Here is a 27480-nt window from a genome sequence, read left to right on the forward strand (position 1 = left end):
GGGTCGCTAAGAGTCGGACACGACTGAGCGATTGATCTGATCTGATCTTTATTGCATATATTTATATTTTATTTTATATATATTTCATTTTTGTCCTCAAAAAGCTCTAACTAAATATTGAATTCAAATCCTTAGGTTTTCTTTTGGTGGTGCTGTGAGTTAATGATTCTAAAATTAGTTTCTATGTAACTTGAATAAATGAATAAATGTTTTGGGATAATGGGAGTTGAGTCCTTTATTGATGGAGAAGGGAGTTACAAATATAGAAAGGGGAAGGCTATTACAAAAACCCTGTGGTGTTGAGTTGTAATTGGAGATATCAGAAATACCTTGATTTTCAAAGAGAAATAAATGTAGATATGGGGTGTGTATATCTATGTGTATATATGTGTGTTTCCTAGGTAGGTACACAGAGAGCTGTTTACACAAAAAGTAAATTCTTGTATCAGTGACTGATCTTGATTTCTATATAGCATTCTCTATTAAAAAGAACCAAAGAACCAAAACTCTGGGAAAAAGATTGATTCCAGGGTTGGGACAGAGGCAGTACAAGATGAGTCTGGAGCATCTTATGCCAGAAAGTGAGGAAGTGCTCAAAGAATGCTGCTGCTGCTTCAGTTGTGTCCAACTCTTTTTGACCCTATGGACTGTAGCCTGTACTCCTGTACAAAATCTCATTATCTCCCCACAACTGAAACCTGGCAGACATTATCTTAACCAAGTGATAAAAGTTAACATCACCAATACTGGCACAAACCAACATTATGTGTCTCCTGATACAATACAATTAGGAAGACACATAACTTCTGTGGTTTTCCTGCCAAAATTGTATAATCCAAATCTATTGGAGAAGACTCTTGAGAGTCCCTTGGACTGCAAGGACATCCAACCAGTCCATTCTGAAGGAGATCAGCCCTGGGTGTTCTTTGGAAGGAATGATGCTAAAGCTGAAACTCCAATACTTTGGCCACCTCATGTGAAGAGTTGACTCATTGGAAAAGATTCTGATGCTGGGAGGGATTGGGGGCAGGAGGAGAAGGGGATGACAGAGGATGAGATGGCTGGATGGCATCACCGACTCGATGGACATGAGTTTGGGTGAACTCTGGGAGTTGGTGATGGACAGGGAGGCCTGGCATGCTGCAATTCATGGGCTCACAAAGAATCGGACACAACTGAGTGACTGAAGTGAACTGAACTGAATCATGAGGAAATATCATACAAAACAAATTGAGGGATATTCCACAAAATAACTGGTCTGTATTCAAATTTTCAAAATGAGGAAAGACCAAAAACTCTTTCAGATAGAAGGAAAGTAAGGAGCCATGACAAACAAAAACAATATGTGATTCTCAACTGGCCTTTGAGAACTGACAATATTTGAATATAGATAATGACTTTGATTAACAGATTGTGTCGATGTTACAATTCTTGATTTTGATCATTATATTACTGTGGTTGTGTAAAAGGTTTCCTTGTTTGCAGGAAGTACACACAGTAATATATGTGGTAAAATATGGCTGTGACTTACTCTGAAGTGGTTCAGAGGAAAGAATATGTGTACACTTCACACATGTACATATACACCCAAACAGAGAGATAGAGCAATGGGATAAAATACATAAAGAATTGATGAGTCTGCATCAAGAGTATATGGGGAACTTCTGGTTCAAGATGGCAGAGTAGAAGGATGTGTGTTCATCTCCTGTGAGAGCACCAAAATTGCAACTAGCTGTTGAACAACCATTGACAGAAGGATTCTGGAACCCACCAAAAAAATATATCCCACATCCAAAGACAAAGAAGAAGCTGTAGTGACATGGTAGGAGTGTGCAATCGTAATAAAATAAAATCCCATGACCACCGGGTGGGTGACCCACAGACTGGAGAACAATAATATCAAAGAAATTCTTGCCCTGCTGTGAAGGTTCTGAATCCTACATCAGGCTTACCAGCCTGATGATCTGACAAAGGGACTGGGAATCTCCAGGGAATCTGGTCTTGAGGCCAGTTATAAGACTTCCAGAGGACTGGAAGAAATAGAGACTCCAGTCTTGGAGGGCACAAACAAAATTTTGCATGCACCAAGACCCACAGGAGAGGAGCAGTGACCCCACAGGAGACTGAACCAAAACCACCCACTAGTGTAGGAGGGCCTTCTCTGGAGGCATGGATTGGCTGGGTCTCACCACCAGGATGGGGACACTGAAAGGTCCCACTAACCGTAAATCCTCTTGAAGCTCACCATTAACCTATCACAGAGCCCTACACCCCAGGGATGGGTTGTCTCAGGCCAAACCACACCAAGGAGGGAGTGCAACCCCACCCATCAGCAGATAATTGGATTAAAGCTTTACTGAGCAAGGTCTTACCCACAAAAGCAAGACCCAGTTTTTTCCATTGCCAGTCCCTCTCATCAAGAAGCTTACATAAGCCTCTTAGCTTCATCTACCCGAGGACGGATAGGAAGAAGCAAGAAGAACCACAGACTCACAGTGGCTAAAACAAAAATCATATTACAGAACAGTAATCAAGATGAAAAAGCAGGAAGTTATGTCCCAGATGAAGGGACAAGAAAAATCCCAGAAAAACAGCTAAATGAAGTGGAAATAGGCAACCTTCCAGAAAAAGAATTCAGAATAATGATAGTGAAGATGATCCAGCATCTTGGGAAAAGAATGGAGGCAAAGATTGGGAAGATGCAAGAAATGTTTACCAAAGACCTAGAACTAAAAAACAAACAGAGATGAATAATACACAAGAAGGAACCCACAGCAGAATAACTGAGGCAGAAGCATGGATAAATGACCTGGAGGACAGAATGGTGGAAATCACTGCCACAGGACAGAATATAGAAAAAAGAATGAAAAGAAATAAAGACAGCATAAGAGACCTCTGAAACAACATTCACCAATATTCACATTACAGGTGTCCCAGAAGCAGAAGACAGAAAGGACCTGAGAAAATATTTGAAGAGATAATAGCTGAAATTTTCCCTAACATGGGAAAGGAAATAGTCAACCAAGTCCCGGAAGCACAGAGAGTCCCAGGAAGAGTAAACTCAAGGAGGAACACACTGAGACATACAGTAATCAAACTGACAAAAATTTAAGACAGAGATAAAGTATTAAAAGGAACAAGGGGAAAATGACAAATAACATACAAGAGAACTCCCATCAGGCTATCAGCTGATTTCTAAACAGAAACTCTACAAACCAGAAGGGAATGGCATGATATATTTAAACTGATGAAAGGGAAGAGCCTACAACCAAGAATACTCTACCCAACAAGACTCTCCTTCAGATTTGATGGAGAAATCAGAAGCTTTCCAGACAAGCAAAACTTAAGAGAATTCAGCACCACAAAACCAGCTTTACAACAAATGCTAAAGGAACTTCTCTAGACAGGAAACACCAAAGAAGGAAAAGACCTATAGAAAATATCAAAAAATGGGCCAAAGAACTAAATAGACATTTCTCCAAAGAAGACACAGATGGCTAACAAACAAATGAAAAGATGTTCAACATCACTCATTATCAGAGAAATGCAAATCAAAACCACTATGGGGTACCATTTCATGCCAGTCAGAATGGCTGCGATCCAAAAGTCTACAAGCAATAAACGCTGGAGAGGGTATGGAGAAAGGGAACCTTCTTACATTTTTTGTCTGGGAATGCAAACTTAGTACAGCCATTCTGTGGAGAAAGTATTAAATTCCAACAAAAACTGGAAATAGAAAAACAAGAGAATGATCCAGCAAACATCTACTTTTGTTTCATTAACTACACTGAGGAAACCTTTGATTGAAAGAGACAACACAAACTGTGGAAATGCAAAGAGAGGGCATTATTTATAATAGCCAGGACATGAAAATCTAGATGTCCATCAGCAGATGAATGGATAAGAAAGACATGGTACATATACACTGAGTATTACTCAACCATTAAAAAAGTATTTTTGGGCTGAAAATGTCAGCTTGCTTATTTAACTTATATGCAGAGGAGTCTAGTGAAATGCCAGACAGGATGAAGCACAAGATGGATTCAAGACTGCAGGGAAATCAATAACCTCAGATATGCAGGCCTCGGCGGTCCTTAGGCAGAAGGCAAAGGGGAGCACTTGAGCCGGTGAAAGTGAATTGAGGAGCGCTTTCCGCTGACTTCTCCATCAAGCAGTTCCTGGAAAAACTAAGATCATGGCATCTGGATCCAGCATGTTTACTGCAAATAGGTGCGGGAAAACAATGGATAATCTTCTGCCGGAGACTTATTTAACTAGGTTCAAAATTGGTTCAGAATGATGCAGTTTCCTTGAAATTAAAAGAAAATAAGAGCCAGATGAATGGATATTAAAAACAGACACATTATGTTTGTCAACAATGGCCTCTAGTCAAAGTGATGCTTTTACCAGTAGTCATGTGTTTAGTGTTGATCCACAGAAACCTGAGTAACATCCAGTATTTTCTGGACTGTGGATTTTATACCAATTGAGATCTCTTGGACAGCAAGGATTCTTATTAGTCCATCCTAAAGGAAATCAGTGCTGAATATTTTGAAGGACTGACACTGAAATCCTCTAATGAAGAATTGATCCCATTGAAAAGACCCTGATGTTGGGAAAGATTGAAGGCAGGGAAACCGGGAAGACTTTGAGAACAGTTATTATAGCTCCAGAGCTGGAATTTGAAGAATTCAGGGGAAAGACAAAGGAAACCTATTCAGGTACACTGTATACTTTCACATACTCTTTGAGTTGTTATTGAATCAATGATTGGTCAACAGTTGAATTTGAAGAAAGATGGCTACCCAGCTGTTAAAACCCTGGTTACTCTGAAGACTTATCCATTAAGATAAGTGACCTAGGTGGTGGGGCTCCGAAAAAAGAGCCTTTTTAACACATGTATTCAACTGTCCGAGACCTAGCCTGGAGCCTAATAATCCAGTGCTTGAATGTTTATTTTTCTCCATATAAGCTGAACCTTTTCCACAGAAGTTTCCTGTAGCTACTTCATATCTTCCACTAAAGTAGTAACTTGAGTCATTTTTCATAGTACATTGCTGTTGTTTGGTTGGCACTTGTTGTAAGGGGACACAGAGCCTTATTAGTGCTTGCACCCTCATACCTCTGTCCTCTTTGTCGTAGACTGTCTACAGTCTCCCCAGATCTCTAACCTCCCTCCCCATTCCAGATACAGCTGATCTCTACTGCTGCTCTTTGTGACCAAATAACATGTTTGTCCCAAACCATCAACTAAGGCCTCAAGGACCTGGAAGTTGAAGACATCAGCTGAGCATGTCTTGAAAACTCAGTCCCAGGGCCCTTCCTCTCTCTTACACTTCCCTCCTCACTCTGCTTTGGACTTTGGCCTTCTTCCATCTGACCGGATTTTCATTGTGAGCTGATCTCATGTTAGAGCTCCCTCTAGGGTGCATTGTTACTTTAAATGGAAATGGATTAAATGCACCAACCAAAATACACAGACTCGCTGGATGGATGAAAATATGTGCATATTGGCACTTCCACTTACCACATCACTCTGCTTGATCCCCACCCAATTTTATGTTATTATTTTATATTAAGTTAATCATGTTCCGATTATGGTTTGCAATTGTAATTATCTTTTATTTTTTGTCTTGCTATTGATTGTGAAAACTGATAAATGTCTTTTAATATTGAGATTATTTAAGTACCGCTAGCAATACCATTGTATCATGGTTGGTCAACAGAAAAATAATAGAACTCTATATCACCAAAACTTAGATCTAATAGAAAAACCTGTAATCACTCTTTAAAAATCCAGATGCATATCAGAATTATCTTGAAAGATTTCAAAAAATACAAATGTTCAGGTATTGCTTTTTTTCTCCAGAGCTCCAGATACATTTCTAATGAGCATTCATGTTTAAAAACAACTGGACTATTCACATGAGGATCTTTTACTTTTATCTAATTTATTTCACTTTTTCTATTTCATATTCAGTGCTCCCATTTCATTTTGTTTATGTTCACCAGTTTATCCATATCTTCTTTTTTGTTAATGCTCTTTCTTAGGTCTTTACCAAGTGGTAGAAAAGCTTTTGCATACATATATATAAATCTGTGTAATGTATATAAATTTTAGAAAACATGAATTTTTGTCTAACTAAAAAATTATGACATTTTGAGTCCACTTGTTTGACTTATTATGAATAGAATGCTAGGTTTCTAATTAAAAAAATAGATATGCAACAAAGGTTTACTGCATAGCATAGAGAACTATAATCAATATCTTGTAATAACCTATGATGAAAAATAATTTCAAAAATAATATATGTGTATATGTACAACTGAATCACCTTGCTGTGCACCTGAAACATTGTTAAGTCAACTATCAATAAAATATATTTTTTAATGAAATATAAATTAAAAGAAGAGAATATGGGATTTCTATTCTTACACATTTTTGTAAATTTGAATTATGTCAAAGTAAACTTTTTAAAAAGAAAAAGAATATTTAGGGTGGTATAAAGACCTTCAGTTCTGAGCCATTTGACTGATTAGCACACAGAATCCCTTGCTTGAATTCAGAGTGTGCCAGCGTAGAAAGTTGTACATTTGTATTTTAACTGAAGGTCATATTGACACAAACTTAATGAGAAGAAATTATTTCTTTCAGATCCTTAGTCAAAAACCCTTGTGGAGGGAGCAGAAAAGCTGTGGTCTCTCAAGGACCTGCCATGCTGGACGCACCACAACAGAAGCCACAGAGAATGCAGACCCAGGCCGGAAACCTACCTCAGGTATTCACTGCCTATGCAAGAGTCACAGGTCATTCAACCTCCCTGAGTTCTCACTTGTAAAACGGAAATGGAGCATTCATTCAACTAAGTTAAGTGGTTGTTGTTGATTTTGTTGTCGCTCAGATGTGTCCAACTTTTTGTGACCCCATGGGCTGTAGCCTACCAGGCTCCTCGGTCCATGGGATTCTCCAGGCAGTAATACTAGAGTGGGTTGCCATTCCCTTCTCCAGGGGGTCTTTCTGACCCAGGAATCGAATCCAGGTCTCCTGCACTGTAGATGGATTCTTTATTGTCTGAACTACCACATTAAACAGAAAGCATGGAGGAGACACTTGATACATGTTACCAATTTTTGGTGCCAGGTACTTCTATGCATTATCACATTTAATCCTCACAACCAGACTGAGAAAGGTATCATTTCTACATTTTAGGAAGCAGACTCAGAACAATTAAGTGTGTCACACAATGTATAAGTAACCATTGTATAGATTCGACCCCAGTGTGAGTGACTCCAGCCCTATTCATTCCTAGGCTGCACTATCATACAGCCACACAATGGGCACATGGTCCAGTGTGTAGCAGAAAGAGGAAAGAGTAACAAGCTGAAGTTCAGTGACCCTGCAGCTAATAGCTGACGAACACCTATTGATCTTAACCTGCAGTTTGAGGACTTCATTTACTGCTTCTTAATAAATGATAGAATAACTTGAAATGACATTTTCATTATTTCCTCAAACTATAATGCCAAAGGACCATTAGTGACATGTTAATTATGATGCCATTATAGATACAAGTCTTTTTTCATCTATTCCTACTGGTGTCACTACCAGCATTGCCATTAATAAGAGGATATTGATGATGGCCTAGAAATCTCTATTATCAAGTTAGCCATATTTTGCTTTTTAGAATTACATAGGTTAAAGTTTTATCCTTAAAAAGCCATCAACCAAGAATTACAAGGTACATTTCAATTCACGTATTTCAATAAAATGATAATAAAGTCATTTTGCAGATGAGAGAACTCAGATTCAGTGTTTCTAAAAATCTCATGCTTCCAGAACCAAGATTTGAATCTGAAAATTGCTAGCCAGGCTAGTGTAAATACCATCTTAATTGTCATGATATTAATAGCAGATGAGGAAGAGAAAAACTTCTAATAAAAATGGGTCACGAACTATCTAGGTTTGCTTTAATCAATTATGTAAATTGGCTCCAGGTTCACAAACTAAGCCCATGGAGAAAAAGAAATCAAGCTAGCTGAAAAGGTATATGGCTATATGCAGAAATATTTTTAATTAAAATTTATTTTAAAAGCACCTTGATCTGTAGATTCCAAATCTTAGCTATTCACAAAAGAAGTCAAGTATATTATTGAGGAAGGAAGGAAAGAAAAACAGAAGGAAAGAAGAAAAGGAGGGAGGGAGGGGGGGAGGGAAGGACAGAAGGAAAAAAAGAAAATGCAGTCTTTTCTAAAGCTGTTAGAGCTGGTTAACAGCCAATGCATCACTTCTAACCCTAAGAAGAGTATAATGAAATGGTAAAAAATTGCCATTTCCAGTGTCAAAGGGCTTAATCATTTTTGGCTAATCTGAAATCCTGTCATGCAGCATAGATTAAATTTGCCACCACATTTGAACTCATAACTATTTCAAAAAAAGTTACAAAAGACTACAAAATATTGTATAATCTTACATATTCTCATAACAGCTACTCAATCCAAATTCTTTTCCAAAAAAGTTATACAAACTTAATGAGTTCAACCAAAAGTATGGAGAAGATATTATCTGCCCTGCTCACAGCCACATGGCTACTATAATGAGGAACTAACCTTTACACACACATACACACACACTTTGGTTTGAAGACACTGGTTAATTGTAAATCACTGTTCACATGAGTCCTGGTCTGAACCAGAACTCTGTTCTATACATCTTTAAAGTGGTATGTATTTATGATTGTTATTGTTACCATTCTTGTAATTAAACATTCAAAAAATCCACAGTAGAGTCAGGAAGGGATCGACTGCAATTCATTCTAGTGGGTCCTGCTAGACAGTATCCACCAGACTGCTTCTGCTGCTAAGTCGCTTCAGTCGTGTCCGACTCTGTGCGACCTCATAGATGGCAGCCCACCAGGCTCCCCTGTCCCTGGGATTCTCCAGGCAAGAACACTGGAGTGGGTTGCCATTTCCTTCTCCAATGCATGAAAGTGAAAAGTGAAAGTGAAGTCGCTCAGTCGTGTCCAACTCCCAGTGACCCCATGGACTGCAGCCTACCAGGCTCCTCTGTCCGTGGGATTTTCCAGGCAAGAGTACTGGAGTGGGGTGCCATTGCCTTCTCCATCCACCAGACTAGCACAGAGTAAAATATTGATAGGTACCTTTCTTGAACAACAAAGTCCTTCACATATATATGAAGTGCTCAGTAAATGCTTGATGAAGAGACCTGAAAAACAGAAGCACTTCCTGACTCTACTTGCTGCTGCTGCTGCTGCTAAGTTGCTTCAGTCGTGTCCGACTCTGTGCGACCCCATAGACGACAGCCCACCAGGCTCCCCTGTCCCTGGGATTCTCCAGGCAAGAACACTGGAGTGGGTTGCCATTTCCTTCTCCAATGCGTGAAAGGGAAAAGAGAAACCAGCTTCCCTCAAAAATCTCACCAAAGAGCAACAAAGAACACGAAAAATAGCCACAAGCAGTATTAATGCCAAAAATGTAAATGACCGCCCACTCTAGTAGTCTTGCCTGGAGAATGCCAAGGACAGAGGATCCTGGCAGGCTACAGTCCAGGGGTTGCAAAGAATCAGACTCAACTTAGTGACTAAAACAACAATGTAATCACTTTACCTCACACTGTAATCACATTTATTACCTCATGTAGTCCCCACAAAAAATTAGGGACATAAGTACTGGCATTATTCCCATTCCACGAATGAAAAAACTGAGGCTCAGACCCAGGAAGTTATTTGCCCAAAGGCAAACAGTGGTGGTAACTAATGGAAATGAACTTCAGACCAGTTTCCCTGATTGCAATATCTGTGCTCTTAACCTCTGATGGGGCTATAATATGACATCTATCCTCCATGGTGGAAAAGAAATACAGCCCCAAAGAGGCCAATAAAAGAGCAGCTAAAAGGACGGCTGGCGGTCCAGGGTTCCCTGACATTTGAAAAGCCCAGGGCGTTGTGTGTGGCTGTTGTGAGTGGGGATAGGACATACAAGTCCTCGGTCCTATTAAATGTGCACTCACAGGAAAGTACCAGCGTCTGCGGCCCTCTTGGAAGGCACATTTATCACAATTTCTAGGTTTAGACTTACATAACTCGCTCTGATTTAATAGGTTTCTACTTTTTGCCTACTGCTAATGAAGCAAGTTCTTTTTCATTCCACTCAGGAGAGAGAAACCCCAGCAGAAGAGAGCTTCTATCAGCATGCCTTTGAAAACTAATGGACTTGGGATTTGGCCTTAGAATGGTCTGGTGAGAGGAGCCCCAGAGGAGCTTCTTCACCTGCATCCATTGGAGTCAGGAAGACTTCTGTTCTTGAGAATGCTTGATTAAAATGCAGAAGTCTTCATCACTGCCAGATACAATGCCAGAAGCCTGCTGGTTCCAGCCAAGTTCCAGACTTGGCCTCTAGTCTATGGATTCATAGCACCTGCCAGAGCTCCCTATCCAACCAAATCCCCAGCCTGGCTTCCTGGCCAGCCCCAGCCTGCTGCTGCCCAGTCAGGACATAGCAGGACTTACTTCCTCATTACACATGTTCACTGCAAAATCTCCAGTCTCATGCCTCCTCCACTGGCTCACCTCCCTCAGCCTTCAAAGACTGCAACATCATGATATTTATCATCCACACCAGCCTACTCTTGAGAGTGAAAGCAAACACTGTATCAGTAATATGCCGAGGCAAGAGACCTAAATCTACAAACTGAGATCCAGTCACCCCATCAAAACCTACATGACTGCCTTACCTTTAAAACAAAATTATATTTCAGGGGCTTTTCTGGTGCCTCAGTGGTAAAGAATCTGCCTGCCAATGCAGGAGACATGGATTTGACCCCAGGTCCAGGAAGATCCCACATGCTGCAGAGCGACTAAGCCTTGCACCACTACTACTGAGCCTGTGCTCTAGAGCCCAGGAAACGCAACTACTGAGACCTCGTGCCACAACTACGGAAGACTACATACCCTAGAGCCCATTCTCAGCAACAAGAGAAGCCACTGCAATGAGCCTCGGCACCGCATCTAGAGAGTAGCCCCTGCAGGCCGCAACTAGAGAAAAGCCCACATGGCAATAAAGACCCAGCACAGACAAAAAATAAATAGTTTTTTTAATTACATTTCAGGCTAGTGCCTTTTGCAAAAACTCATCCAAATTCTTTCCCTTTCTTCTCCACCAAAATTCTAGAATTTGTTGCCTACAAAGATGGCCTGCATGTATTTGCCAGCCCCCGTCCTCGCAAATCTCGTCTCTGCATCTATCACACAATGCAGCTGATTTTCTACATACTAAAGCAAAGTTCCCTTTTTTTCAGTACATATTCTCCTAAAGGCTTCTCCTCCATTTGATCCTTCTCAATTCTTCTGTATCCCAGCCTTTAGGTTCCTAAAGATCTCACTGTCTCATCTGTTCTTTTGTTCCCTATTATAAATGGTAGGTACGTTTAAATATTTGAAAAACCTGACTTTTCTAAGTTAAATCTCGGTCATCCCCCATCTAGCGTGATTATGAGGCACTGTCATCCTGGCTGCTTCCTCTGGTTGAACTCTGGTTCATCAGTATTCTCCTTAGACTGTTTCATCCAGGAAGGAGCACACCCTGACCAGCACAGAGAAACTCAAGACTGTGTCTCCACCCTCGGCCTCTCTCAACCACTTCCGCCTCGTACTGTCTTAGCTTTGTTAGCAGGCTCTTCATTCTGGGGGCTTCTATCATGGTGACAGTCAACAAAATGTCCTGGATCCTCATTGGTGAATTCTTACTAAGTTGCTTTCTTCCATCTTGACCTTGAGCAGTGAACTTTTTTGTCAACCCAAACAGAGGATTTTACATTTATCCTTGTTCCATTTCAGTGTCTGATTTCAATCCTATTTCACAGCCTGTCAAGACCCTTTTGAGTTTTAATGCCACCATTTATCATGTCAACCCTTCTTTCTACTGAGTTGTCTACAAATTTGATAAGCATCCCTTATGTGAGTTTATCATCTGTATGTCAGTTGCAGCTTGGAAATAGCTGATTTTTCTAATACACATGTTGAAGATCTACTCTCTGCCTCTCAGCTGTCCTGTGTGACAGTGTGTCACCAGGAGTTCTCACTTCCCGGTCTGACGTTTGCAACAGTGGTTCTCAAACTTGAGTGGACATCAGCATTACCCATCACATTTGTTAAAATACATATTCCTGGGCCCAAACCGACTGTTCTAATCAGATTGGAGAGGAATCCAAGAATAAGCGCTTTACAAGCACTCCAAGTAACTAATGAATAAATTGCAGTTACTATTTGAACACTTCTTTAGGACTGCGAATTTTTGCTTTTCTGAATCTCTGTGCATTGGCAGCGGTGGGGGAGAGAGGGTTTGAATGGGATAACAGTGGCAGAGTGCAGTTATATTTTCTAACTGCTCTTCTAGCTCCCAAAGAACTTTTCTTTTCTATAGTGACAATGTTATCAAAAAGAATACCCCCAAAGAAATCTCACCAGGCAATAAGGAACATTTACAGTAAAACAACAATCCATAACAGAAAGCAGTTGCAAAAACATGAAAGATGTGGCATGCGTGAAGATGCAGGAAATGATTTATGCTATTTCAAATTACCGTGCTTTTAAAAGCTAAGAATAACTTAATACTATGATTTATCTTTCAAAAGCATATTTTCATAGTTTTTTCTTAGAGTCCATTAATAGTCAAACATTTTAGTGAATTTAATTGGACATGCTACATCTTTCTTAATTAATTTATATTGGAACATAGTTAATTAGCAATGTGGTGTTACTTTCTGCTATACAGCAAAGTATTTGAATCAATTATATATATATATGTATGTATATGTGTACATGTGTGTATATATATATATATATATATTATCCACTCTTTTTTAGATTCTTTTCCCATATAGGTCATTATAGAGTATTGAGTAGAGTTCCCTGTGCTGCACAGTAGGTTTGTATGAGTTATCTATGGACTTGCTACATCTTAAATAGGATTGGGAAAGAAAAAGAAACCGTGTTCTAGTCCCCTTGTCACTTAGGTTACCTCCCTTGACACAGTTAATCATACAGCAAACAAAGATGTCGTTGCCAGAGGGGAGGAGTGGGGAAGGGTAAGGCAAAATAGGTGAAGGAGATTAAGAGGTACAAACTTCCAATTACAAAATAAACAAGCCTCAGGGATATAATATATAAGGAAAATGGTGACTATTACTGTAATAACTTTGTATGGAGACAAATCGTTACTAGACTTATTGTGGTGATCATTACATAATGTAGTAAATATCAAGTCACTATGTAGTTCTCCTAAAAGTAACATAATATTTTACATAAACTATAGGAGATCAGCCCTGGGATTTCTTTGGAAGGAATGACGCTAAAGCTGAAACTCCAGTACTTTGGCCACCTAATGCGAAGAGTTGACTCATTGGAAAAGACTCTGATGCTGGGAAGGATTGGGGGCAGGAGGAGAAGGTGACGACAGAGGATGAGATGGCTGGATGGCATCACCGACTCAATGGACGTGAGTCTGAGTGAACTCCGGGAGTTGGTGATGGACAGGGAGGCCTGGCGTGCTGCGATTCATGGGGTCGCAAAGAGTTGGACATGACTGAGCGACTGAACTGAACTGATACTTCAATAAAATTAAAAATAATAAATAAGTAAATAAAAGACTAGCAAAATTCTATACTATTAGGTAATAATTATAATTCTTATAAGTGCATATTGTTTTATAGTTTACCAAATATCTTGTAAGGGAATTGAACATGAACATGATATCATTCTGCCAATGTTCAGTTCACATTTTCTAGGAAAATTCACATTATAGATAAATGGTACCAAATGACTCCTTAAAGGAGCAGACTTGAAATTACTTTAAAAAGTGAACGTAGGTCACTAAACTAAAGTTGTATCCACTCACCTGATATATAGCAAAGCCAATCTACTGACACCAGGTTGTGGTGAAAGAAAGCACAGCATTTACTGTGGGGCACCAAGCAAGATTGGCAGCTGATGCTCAAGAGACCCAACTCTTTGATATCTTTCAAAGACAGTGTGAAGGAGGACTTCACTGATGGTTTGGTGGTTAAGAGTCTACCTGCCAATGCAGGGGACACAGGTTCAATTCCTGATCAGGGAAGGTTGCACGTGCCATGAGGCAACTAAGTCCAAGAGCCACAAATATTGAAGCCCACATGCTCTAGAGCCTGTGCTCCGCAACAAGAGATGCCACTGCAATGAGAAGCCCCTGCACCACAGCTAGAGAAAGGCCTGCTTGTAGCAACCAAGACTCAGGGCAGCCAAAAGTAAATAAATAGATAAAAATAAATACATTGTGAGGGAAAGGATCACAGAGTACATGATCAGCTTGTGTGCAGTCCTCTGGTTGATGGTGAGGTGACAGGGTAATGTTTCAGGAATCTCAGTTGTCAACCTTCTGGTTCCAACTCGTCTGGGATCTACATGCTAATAGTCAATAAGGAGTTTTCTTCTTCCACTAGGTAGGGGCCTTAGCATCTGCAAAACAACTCAAATATATAGCTCAGAATGTTATCTATAGCCCTGGAAGAGGAACTAAAGACGCCTGACTTTGTTTTATGGCTAAACTATTATTATTCTTACTTGACAGTTTACTTTTGTTCCTGTATCTTCTGACTTCTCCGGCTAAATTGGTCATTGGGAAAGACGCTGATGCTGGGAAAGATGAAGGCAGGAGGAGAAGGGGACGATGGAGGACAGGTTGGTTGGATGGCATCACCAACTCGATGGACATGAGTTTGAGCAAGCTCCAGGAGTTGGTGATGGAGAGGGAAGCCTGGTGTGCTGCAGTCCATGAGGTCACAAAAAGTTGGAAACAACTGAGTGACTGAACTGACAGGCTAAATTTGCTCTTTGGAACTTGGGGAAGGCCTAGGAAGCTAAAACTTTTCTACAAACAATAGGCAGGGATACGGAGGTCTGTTCCCAACAAGGCCCTACAGGGTCTTGCTCTGTTTCACGTATTTATATAGCTTCCTTATGGTCTTAACTTTAAATAAATAGAACTACCATATGACCCAGCAATCCCACTCTTGGGCATATAACTGGATAAAATCATAATTCAAAAAGATACATGCACCCCAGTTCATTGCAGCACTGTTTACAATAGCCAGAACATGGAAGCAACCTAAATGTCTTTCTACAGAGGAATGGATAAAAACGTGGTACATATGTACAAAAGAATTTTATACTCAGTCATAAAAAGAATGAAGTATTGTCAGTTGCAGTAACATGGACAGACCTAGAGATTGTCATACAGAGTGAAGTAAGTCAGACAGAGAAAGACAAGTAGCATAAGGTATGACTTATATGTAGAATCAAAAAAAAAAAGTAGGTATCAATAAACTTATTTACAAAACACAAAGTTACAAATAAAACAAATTTTATAAATAAAGAAATGGTTATCAGGGGTAAGGGGGAGGTGAGAGATAAACTGGGAGGTTAGGATTGACATATACATGCTGCTGCTGCTAAGTCACTTTCAGTCGTGTCCGACTCTGTGCGACCCCATAGACGGCAGCCCACCAGACTCCCCGTCCCTGGGATTCTCCAGGCAAGAACACTGGAGTGGGTTGCCATTTCCTTTTCCAATGCATGAAAGTGAAAAGTGAAAGTGAAGTCGCTCACTCATGTCAGACTCTTAGCTACCACATGGACTGCAGCCTACCAGGCTCCTCTGTTCATGGGGTTTTCCAGGCAAGAGTACTACAAATAAGAACTTACTGTATAGCACAGGGAACTTTACTCAATACTCTATAAAAACATATATACTGGAAAAGAATCTAAAAAAGAAGAGATACATGTATATGTATCACTAATTTATTTTGCTGTACACATGAAACTAACACAATATACTATACTCCAATAAAAATATTTTTTGATTTAACTAGATTATTTTTTGTCTTAATTTATATGTCTTTGACTTGAGTTTTATAAAATAACCCTGGTCATATATTGTTGCAATGTTATATCTGTGAAAAGTGAAAGTGAAAGTCACTCAGTCCTGTCTGACTCTTTGAGACCCCATAGACTATACAGTTCATGGAATTCTCTAGGCCAGAATACTGGAGTGGGTAGCTATTCCCTTCTCCAGGGGATCTTCCCAACCCAAGGATCAAACACAGGTCTTCTGCATTGCAGGCAGATTCTTTACCAGCTGAGCCATAAGGGAAGCCCATGTTATCTCTGTAGTTGTTGTTAAAAAGAATTTCAAATATTTTTGTGCTCTATGTTAAATTTCTATTATTTTAACTTTCCTGTTTATTTTTAAATCGGCATTATTTTACTGGTTATTAACTTCAAGGGTCTAGTTTCCCTTTAAGCTTTTTATACTTTGCTCTTTGAAGATATTTTATTTAAAGATATATCACTAGAGATAGTTATTCTAACATTTTTTAGCTTCATGACTATCTCACCTTCTTCAATTTCTTTCATTTTATTTAACTATTCTTAGTCTCATCTTGTGCTTTTCTATTTTTGGTCTCTTGCTTTCACAGTGCCTGAAAAAAAGTGGGTCATAGAAATGCTCAAAATGGAAGGAATCTGGTTACAACCAGGAAAGTGTCAAAGCTGCCCAGCCTCCTTTGTATGTATTATGCTGGCTTCTAATTCCTCATCCTAAAAATTCAAGAGGCTTACAAGAAGTTCCATAATAGAGACTTGCAAATAATCTACTTAGAACATTCTATGTCATTTTTCTTATGCTCTTAATTTGTTAGAGAAAGCCTATTATGTTCTAACTAGTGTTAGAATGTGCATGTTTCAAATTATTTTTGTTTTGTTGTTTTTCTTAACCTAAATTTCTTCTATAACTACCTTCATGCATAGTAAAATCATTGAATAAAATGATCCATTATGCTTTCACATAGATTAATCCATCAGGCTCATGTAGATAAAAGAGAGAGAAATGATAGTGCTTACCATTTATTGTGCCTCAGTGGTAAAGAATCTTCCTGCCAATGCAGGAAACACAGGTTCCATCCCTGGATCTGGAAGAATGCTTGGAGGAGGAAATGGCAGCCCACTCCAGTGTTCTTGCCTGGGAAATCCCATGGACAGAGGAGCCTGGTGGGCTACAGTCCACAGGGTCACGAAAGAGTCCATGACTTAGCAACTAAACAACAACAATAACCATCTATTGAGTGGCACATTCTGTGTTAAGGGACTGAAATATAGTACTATACACTCTGATTGATTTTCGTAAGAATACTGCAATTAAGGTATTCTTATCCTTCTTTTACAGACAAATAGCGCAGACTTTCTTTCTACTACTCCACACTGCATGCTAGTCATGGAGGATACAATGCTGGAGGATTCATTACCCAAGCTACCAGTGTTGCTGACACCTCACTGTTGGACTTCTCTGAGATTTGCCCTCAGCTAAAGACAGCCCCTCACCCAAGGTCATACCTCCTTCCAGGAGCAGCCACATTCCATAACTCATCAAAGGGAGAGAGGATGTAAGTGTCAGCCTCCTTGCCCAAATCCAAGACAAGACCACATGGCCATCCCAGTTCCAGAGGTCCCCTGGGATCAGCTGGAGCCTCAATATCTCTGCTGTGTGTCCTGCTTCCTCCCCTTCTCTCACTTTATGAATGTTAAAAGTACTCCCTAATAAATGTCCTACGCATAAATTTCCTTATCAGGGTCTACTTCTTGGAAAACCTGACCTGCAATATTGTTTGTGGTGTAACATAGCAATTTTTATTTATGCTTCTTCTTTAACAAAAAGCACCAAAGGCAGTTTTCATGAATATGTAAATACAAGTTAACATATTAGAGGTAGCAGAGGAAGAATAAAGAAATAAAAAATAAAGAAATCAAGCACATAAATTGGAGCTAGGCATGTGGCTAATACAAAAATGCATCCCTTAGCTGAGCCATAAATGTGGCTCTTTTTTGTGAATGTAAAAGAAGGTAAACTCTGTAGTCTTACAATTCACTTAAATTTAAGATGCTTGACTAAATACATAGCTGCTCAGGAGAAAAATCAAGACCAAAGAGAATTACCTCCTGAGAACTCATATGAAGATTTTCACAGCCTTATGTTAGATACACCAGTAAGTTCCAAGGTGATGTGTTTGATTGACTGGTATGGTGACCAACTGTACAGGTTTTTCTAGGACTAGAAATTGCCCTGAGACATGGACTGTCAATTCTAACAAGACTATCTAGGCAAACTGGGATGGTTGATCACTCTGGTAATAATAAACTCCAACGTCAATACAGTAAAAAGCAAACGTGCAAGGGGCCAAGATGAATCAGTCTAGGCACATAGGTTTATGCTGTCATGGCTCAATCCAGGAATATTTTGAAGTTATCCAGAGGAACATTTAAATTGAGCAGCCTTCAAACAACCTCCATGAATATTATTGCTCTTGGCTGAGCTTTTGAGAGATGATGCATACAGCAATGAGTTTAATATGCACTCTTCCAAACATAACTAAAGTATGGACATTTTATGCTGCCAATTCACTACAGAGCCTTATGCTTGAGCTGAGCTAGGAAGAGAGTTAACATTCTTGGGTGAAAATTGAAAAGCCTGACAAGCACAAAAAGGTGATTTCACCTCCACTTCCTGGTGAGCTGAGGGAGCGTTTGAGGGCAGGAACAAAATTCTTTGAAAGTAATTTTGAATCTTCTGTACTACATAAATGTAGCAAGAATATTCCACTCCAAGAATTGGGTCACCACAATTTTAGCCTGGAAGAATCAGAAATTGAAAAAGGCAGATGTAACCAAAAAAATCAATCATAATAAAACATCTACAGAATAGTTATCTAGACTCCTTACTACTTTCAAGTACATCAACCATAAGCAAACTACCTGAGGAATTAACAACAGGAGATGCACTTCAATTGTTGGGTTGGGAGATCCTCTGGAAAAGAAAATGGCAACCCATTCCAGTATTCTTGCCTGGGAAATCTTATAGACAGAGGAGACTGGCAGGCTATAGTCTATGGGGTCGCAAAAGAGTTGGACGTGACTTAGCCACTAAAGAACAACTGAATAATTGCCTAGGACCTGCATCTCATTAAAATGGGATATTCCTTGACATTCACCAACTATTCTGTAACTAAAATAATAATCCACCACTTTATAAGGCTAAGTTGTCTCTAATGGACTTTACCCAAGAATTACAGTCAATAATACTGATTCAGGAGTTCCAGTTTAGCAGCTGTCTCTTAGCAAATAACCTTTGGAAGTCATTTAACAAACAAATATTCCTTTTTCCTGAGTGATCTAATCAGCAATCAGATGGATTTTCTTTCTCTGGTTAGGTTCTAGTTGTCAATTGTAATTTGTAAAAGAAACTGGGAGGAAGTTAAAAACAGAGATGGCAATTACCCAGCTAATTGGGATTTGTGTATGGCTGCACACATGTCAGATATGCTTGACAATATTTTGTATTTCCGCTGACAACATTTCCAAATGATTGGTAACGTTCTCTCTCATATCCTATTGCATGAATAACCACAAGTAAAACTGAAATGAAGATATTCATTTAGGCCCAATCTGCAAAGCAGTTCATGCTTAGTTGCTCAGTCATCTCTGACTCTTTACGACCCCATGGACTGTAGCCCTCCAGGCTCTTCAGTCTATGGAATTCTCCAGGCAAGAATACTGGAGTAGGTACCCATTCCCTTCTCCAGAGAACTTCCAGGGATTGAACCCAGATCTCCTGCATTGCAGCCAGATTCTTTACTGTCTGAGCCATGAGGGAAGCCCCTTCATCACCTTATTCACCTGTTAATTTCCAACACTTCATTTCATTTTGTGCTGAGTCAAGGCAGTGGAGGACAGAATAGCAGGGTGCCCCAGAGCTGTGTACCGAGGCCATGCAGCAAGGCATTATATTCCCTTCCCTTGACTCCTTCACGGTCCCGACCTGCTTCACACTACCTAAATCCCATTCCAAGCCATTTTGCTATTTGCCACGCAGTTTTAGTCATCAGACAGGAGGGAAAGAGAACCCTTTACTGCACAATGAAGTTATCCATTTCGTTAGCTAAGCACACAGGTGAGCTTTTCTTCCTTCTAAATAACTAGTTTCATATGTGACGAAGAGATTTGAAATTTTACTATTCAACCTGCTAACTTTTGCATTGAACTGAAGGGAAGGTCAGTAATCTTCCTGACAAAAGATTTAAAACATAAGAAGCTTAGCAATCAGATCGAAGGACCTAACCTGCTGTGCCCTCACAGTGCACTGCTAATGGAGCTCAATTTCACTTTCCAGTTGGCTTTTAAAAAAGCTGATGAGGACAGAATGGTGCCCCCCTCCCTCTCCTGCCCCATCCACCTATAGTTGGACATTTTCTACGCTTTCAAGAGGACTAATGAACAAGCTCCTGGCGGTGAAAGGCAGGACTGCAATGGTCATTCTAGCTCTGGGCTTCTTGAATCCGAAATAGTTTCCAAATACATCACTGTCAGTACACACCTTTAGACTGCCATCAAGGAGCCTAGAAATTGGACTGTCATCTCGTTCTTCTTTTCTAAAGGTAAATGAGACTTTTGGGCAAAAAAAAGTTATATTTTACTGTGGATATTAAGTTTTGCCTTGAATAAATGAATGGTATGTATTTCACTCTCTAAAGAACATAACATTTCTATTTCCAAAATGTACATGCATACATTTGCTTAAAAATAGCTTCCTTCATTATCATAATGATTTTTCCCCTGTGTTCAGGAGCTCAGGGAATTAGTGGTAAATGTAAATGTAATCAAGGGTACCACCATGCTCTTAATTTGGCAAGTAAAAACCATTTATATCAATATCTCCCATCACTATGGCATCACTGCTGCTGCTGCTAAGTCGCTTCGGTCGTGTCCGACTCTGTGCGACCCCATAGACGGCAGCCCACGAGGCTCCGCCATCCCTGGGATTCTCCAGGCAAGAACACTGGAGTGGGTTGCCATTTCCTTCTCCAATGCATGAAAGTGAAAAGTCAAAGTGAAGTCGCTCAGTCATGTCAGACTGGTAGCGACCCCATGGACTGCAACCCACCAGGCTCCTCCATCCATGGGATTTTCCAGGCAAGAGTACTGGAGTGGGGTGCCATTGCCTTCTCCGTATGGCAGGACAGTCAGCTTTATTACCAAAAGAAGCTTCGAAGTAATGTCTGACATCTGACTTTTTTTTTATGTCTATGTCTTGCCTGAATAAAAAATCCTGGTCTTAAATATAAAGTGTTGGTGCAGTTATGGGGAAATGTACTATTGTTAAGCATGTGAATCAGTACTACCTTTCTAGAGACAATCTGCCAAACATACATCGAAAATGTAAAACCATAACTATCCTTTGACCTAGAAACTCCACTTTCACGAATTTACCCTCATATAGTTAGTTGCACATATAGAAAAAGATGCATGCTCACTATATTGCTGTTTACAACCACAAAAAATAACTAAATAAGAAAATACCCTAAGTGTCCAATAAAAAGTGTATTACAGCATGCAGATAAAGTTTAACACAACTATTTAAAATTATAGGATATCTGAAATATTATTTAGTAAGAAACATCTTGCACAGTATATAGAATTCATATAAAACCTAATTCTGCTATGAGTATTTTCAAACATTTACTAAATGACAGACAGACATCATTTCATAGAAGAGACAGACAAACCTTTTCTACAAAAGTCTACAAGTGTGTGTGCTAAGTTGCTTCAGTTGCATCCGACTCTTAGTGACCCCACAGATTGTAGCCCACCAGGCTCCTCTGGCCATGGGATTCTCCAGGCCCTCTTCCATGGGATCTTCGGGACCCAAGGATTGAACCCACCTCTACTATGTCTCCTGCATTGGCAGGCTGCTTCTTTACCACTACCTGGGAAGCCCCAAAAGTCAACATAGTAAGTATTTCCAGGTTGCAGGGCACAGGGTCTGTGAGGTAGCTTCCTCACTCTGCCACCACAGCGTGAAAGCAGCCCAGGCCACATGTAAATAAATGGGTGTGGCTATGTCCCAACAATACTCTGTTTACGAATAGGCTGCTAGATGGATTTGGTTACTGGCTGTTAGTTTGTTGACTGCTATTCTACACTGCTGGGGTATAAAAGTGATGCAAAACATACAAAAAGCTCTGTCTCAAAAGGGCTTACATTCTGCAGATATCTGTTTACATATAGACGGATGTTCACCAATCATCCGTTAAACAAATATTTGGTGATTGTGCCAGACACCATGCTGTAATTAGCTAGCTATTCAATGGTAAACAAAAGAGATTTGGTCCCTGTCCTCATAAAGCTCATGGTCTAGTGAAGACACAAAAAAGCAACAAAAAAGAACAATAACTGTTTATTAAAATTTATAATCAAGTAAAATTATTAACATAGGTTATCTGGTTAGTGATATGTCTAATGTGTTTTCCTTAATTGATTTTCACTTTATTGTTTGAGGTTTTTATAATAAGTATGTTGTATCATTTCAAATATAATAAAGTTAGTCTCAAAAAGTTGTCAGTAATGGAATGGATAAAAATTAATTCATATTTTCTATTGAATACATAATATTAATGGATTTAGAATAGAAGACAATCTCTGCATTTTTCACAGTAATTTGCTTCATCTTTAAAACTGTACACTTAAAATAAAAGGTCTTACTATTCGCCAACTAAATAAACAAACAAAAATCCTTGACTTTGGGATGAGGAATTTAGCTAAGGACAAAGGAAACTTAATTCTTCTCCACTCACACACTAATCTCAAGTGTAAAACAAAATGCTTAAGAAAGCATTGCAATCAATGACTGGCAACCCTTTGAGATGACTGACTCCAAAAATAATTCTTTATTTTTATTTTGAAATGGAAGCGTATAGTAGAAATGTGACTTTCCCCAAAGAGAGGGTTAGCCTTTGCCCTTGGCTTCTGGAAGGTAATCTCTGTCATATCTGAAACTGAAAGTGTTAGTCTCTCAGTCATGTCCTGACTCTTTGCAACCTCATGGACTGTAGCCCGTCAGGCTCCTCTGTTCATGGAATCCTCCAGGCAAGAATATTGGAGTGGGTAGCCATTCCTTTCTCCAGGGGATCTTCCCAACCCAGGGATTAAACCCAGGTTTCCTGCATTTCAGGCAGATTCTTTATCATCTGAGTCACTGGGGAAGCTCCTCATACCTGATGGGAGTATCTTTGTTTAGGGTAGAGGCTGGCCACCCCTGACAATCTTTGGCTGGGGGCTGGCCACATCAGAAAAAGCAATGTGTGATTTAGGTGTGAGCTTTGGGTCACATGGTATCAGTCAACCAGGTGACTGAGTTCAGTCAAAAGGGCAATCAGTCATGCCTATACAATGAAGCTCCAATAAAATCTTTGGATATCAAAGCTCAGGTGAGCATCCTGTCTGGCAGTACTCCGTGTGTATTGTCATACATTGATACTGGGAGGGCAATGTGTCCCCAGGACAACAGAAACTTAAGGTTCAATTCACTCTCAGACTCTGCCCTAAGCACCTCTCCTTCCTGCTGATTTTAATCTATATCTTTTCCCAATTACAAGCATAAACATGCATATGGTCTGCTCCATGAATTCTTGTGAGTTTTAGCAAAATATGGAACCAGAGAAGGAAATGGCAACCCACTCCAGTATTCTTGCCTAGAAAATCCTGTGGACAGAGGAGCCTGGTGGGCTGCTGTCCATAGGGTCGCACAGAGTCAGACACGACTGAAGCAACTTAGCATGCATGCATGCATTGGAGAAGGAAATGGCAACCCACTTCAGTATTCTTGCCTGGAGAATCCCAGGGACAAAGGAGCCTGGTGGGCTGCTGTCCATGGGGTCGCACAGAGTCGGACACAACTGAAGTGACTTAGCAGCAGCAGCAGCAGCAGAGGATGGTTTTGAGAATACCCTCAAACTTACAGTTGGTATCAGAAGGGAGGGTGGCCCTGTGGGGGACTATCCCCTATGAACCTGTGGGGTGTCTAACTCTGTGTAGGGCACATTCAGAGGAAGAAGAAGAGAAGACGGTGTGTTATGGAACTTCAGCTCTCCATTTGAGATGAGACTACATTCTCCCTTTGCTTCTTCTGAGTCTCAAATATCATTCACCAGATTTAACAGAAGGAATGACTACATAGTACCTTTCAATTTTACAAAGATGCACAACTATTCTAATGAAAGGTATGTCTTTAGGGCACATTTTCATACACTATTTTCATATTTTATCTGTAACTTTTTATAGAAAAATTTTGTACAATCTTTTTCTCTTTTAATATATGAGAAGCAAGTAAGAACTCAAAGTCTCAAATCAATGCACTTCCTTGATGCAAAGAGCACAAATTTGGCCAAAATATTTTCCTAACAGCTTTTAAATGAGTTAAAGGAAAACATGTTTCATTTGATTTTTCTAACTTATTCCATTTTTAAAATGTTTGCTAGAACACTAACTTTTAGATACATTCCTTTTTTTTTTTTTTTTTTTTTTTCAAAAGAGCCACAAAGACTTTGTCTCTGTGAAGGTTTAGATGAGTGCACATGTCTGTCTCTGAGTGGTTGAGACTCTGGGGAGTTAACTTCTACTGAACCTTTCTTGGAAGCAGCCTTGGGCTTTTCATAATGGCAACCTCTAGTCCACTTATCTTTAAGGTAGGAGAAAATCCCTAAAGCTTAGTCTGTCATTTCCTTAGAGATTGCCCTAGTGGCCCCGCCAATCAAATGTGGGTATATCATAAATCCTAGGTTACCCAGGCCACTATTTTTTAAATATCAAAAAATAATCCAGGAAAATTAACACAGTGAACTTTCATTAACAACCTGGGCTAGAACTCAAAAAGTTTTTCCTCCATGCCTACATTTAACCTGCAGAAGTCTTTTATTATTAGTTTTGAAGGCTTGAATTCAGGATAGATTCAACCTCTAGAAACTCAGTCTAGTTCTGAGCTTGTCCTTGACTCCAAGTTCCAGTCCCTAGCACTTGAAAAGATCAGGTGCAATTCAATTATGAAGTCGTGTCTGACTTTTTGAAGTGTAAATCCACGGCACTTGAAAATGGCAAGTGTAAAATCCATTCTTAGAAAGCACTTGACATTTTCACATACAGCTTTACAGCCATGGAAATGTGAGGAAATGGCCAAGAATGGCTTTTTTAAAAAAGAAAGAAAAAAGAATACAAGTTCTTATGCTTGGTCAGGAGCAGAAGCCTGATTTTTAGTTCTTTGTTTTACTTAGAAATTAGAATTTCTTTAAAAGATGTGCTTTGTAAAACTCATCTCTGTGAGCTGATTTTTTCCTTATAGCATTTAACTTCTGGTTTGCTTGCTGTAATATCACAGGCTTTTCTCTTCACAAGGACTTTACAGGTTATCTTGATGTCTTTATTTTGTATTTGCAGCCTGAAATAATCATATAGATCAGGGGTTGACAAACTTTGTCTGTAAAGGGCCAGACAGCAAACATGTTTAGCTTTGTGAGCCAGATGATCTCTGTCAACAATACCATAGCATGAAAACAGCCATTGACAGTAAGCAAACAAATAAATGTGGCTGCGTTCCAATAAAACTTTATTTATGCACACTGAAAGTTGAATTTCATGTGATGTTCACATACCATAAGATACTATTCTTCTTTTGATTGTTCTTCAACTATTTTTAAAAAATTCCATTAGTAGCCTGCAGGCTGTACAAATACAGGCAATGGACTGGATTTGGCCCCCTAGTCATAGGCTACCAACCCCTGATATAGAAGGCAAAGGTAATTTAACAAAATAAAGCATAAATGGGACTTCCCTGATGGTCCAGTGGTTAAGAGTCTACCTTCAAACACAGAGGAGGTGCGATGGATCCCTGGTGGGGGAGCTAAGATCTCATGCTGTGGGGCAACTAAGCCTCACTGCATGGCAACTAGAGAAAGACCGGATGCTGCAACGGAGACCCACAGCAGCCAAAAAATTTTTAAATAAAGCATAAATGGCAGTGCACATGATCTGAAGTTTTACACATTCTGTGGAAAAGATCTGCCAGAGATCCTCAATATGTGTGTGTTATTAGTTGTTCAGTTGTTCCGACTCTTTGCAACCCCATGGACTGTAACTCACCAGGCTCTTCTGTCCATAGAATTCTCCAGACAAGAAAACTGGAGTGGGTTGCTATTTCCTTCTCCAGGGGATCTTCCCAACCCAGGGATCGAACCCAGGTCTCCCACATTGCAGACAGTCTCTTTTGAGCCATTTGAGCCATCAGGGAAGCCCTATGATATCCTCAGTATCTCTGAGCACAAATAAGCCAGCAAGTCCATTTGACTCCATCAGTGGTTCAATTAGCTCATCAGTCTTCTAAAGTAGGCCAATCAATGCTTTGGCCTGCCCTGCTCCTCAGTGGGCTGCAGCCCTGACACTAGGAGTCCCAGCCCCATCTAAGCACCATGCTTTTGCCAGCAGCAGCAGCAGCAGCATCAGGTGGTGCAGCAGAAATGCTGGTCCTCAGGCTCCATCCCCACACCTCCCAGATCAAAACCTGCACATTAGTGAGTGAAGCCAGACACAAAAAGCTCAGATATTGTGTGACTCCATTTATTTGTGTGACTCCACCTATTTGAAACATAGAGAATACATATATAGAGAGACAGAAAGGAGATTGGTAACTGCCAGAGTCTGGGAGCAGGTAAAAATGAGGAGTGACTGCTTGATGGGTATTGGATTTCCTTGATGGGGAAATATCTTAGAACTCGACGGAGGTGATGATTGTACAACAATTTGAACATACCACATGCCATTTGATCATACCCTTTAAAATAGTTGATTATTAATTTTGTGTGTGAGTTTACCTCAATAAAAAGTTCAAAAAAAATTGTGCATTTTAAGACCCGCCCCCCAGGTGATATATATACACATTAAAGTTTGAGGAATCAGTTCTACTAGATGAAAGATCAGGTATTTCTAGTCATTTTCAGCCTTGCTTATAGAAATACTGGATTTTCAACACAAAGGAACAAAACTCCATGCATTGATACTGATGCACTTAGCATCTCAATATTAATGGTTACCTAAATACTGTTGATACATTTAGTAAACCTTGGGTTTAGGAAATGTTAAAATCATCTCATTCTTTAAACTCTTATTCCAGATTTGTTCTACATATTCAATGGGGAAATTCTAGGACCTATGAAATATCAAATACGTTTCTCCTATTAAATTCGAGTTTGTGCAATTCTTCTTATTCCAAAAGCTGTTCCCTAGCACCACCTATTTCTTCCTGTTATTTATTCAACTATAACATTCTTTAATTTTTTTAACTTTTACAGATTAACTCTCCAGAAGAAGTGTTACCCTACTTGATATTCAGTATATATTTTCTAGTGACAGCTTTATGGTACAATTAAACTTCATACATTTTTTCAGCCCTCTCTGAATATGCATTAGAAAGCCAGCCATCATAATTCTAAGCCAATTGGCTTGATTTGCTTTTTTAAGCCCACATTTCACAAGCCTGCTACCTTTCCCTACATCCCTT

The sequence above is a fragment of the Bos mutus genome, chromosome 5, assembly GCF_027580195.1.
Source record: "Bos mutus isolate GX-2022 chromosome 5, NWIPB_WYAK_1.1, whole genome shotgun sequence".
Classification (NCBI taxonomy): Eukaryota; Metazoa; Chordata; class Mammalia; order Artiodactyla; family Bovidae; genus Bos; species Bos mutus.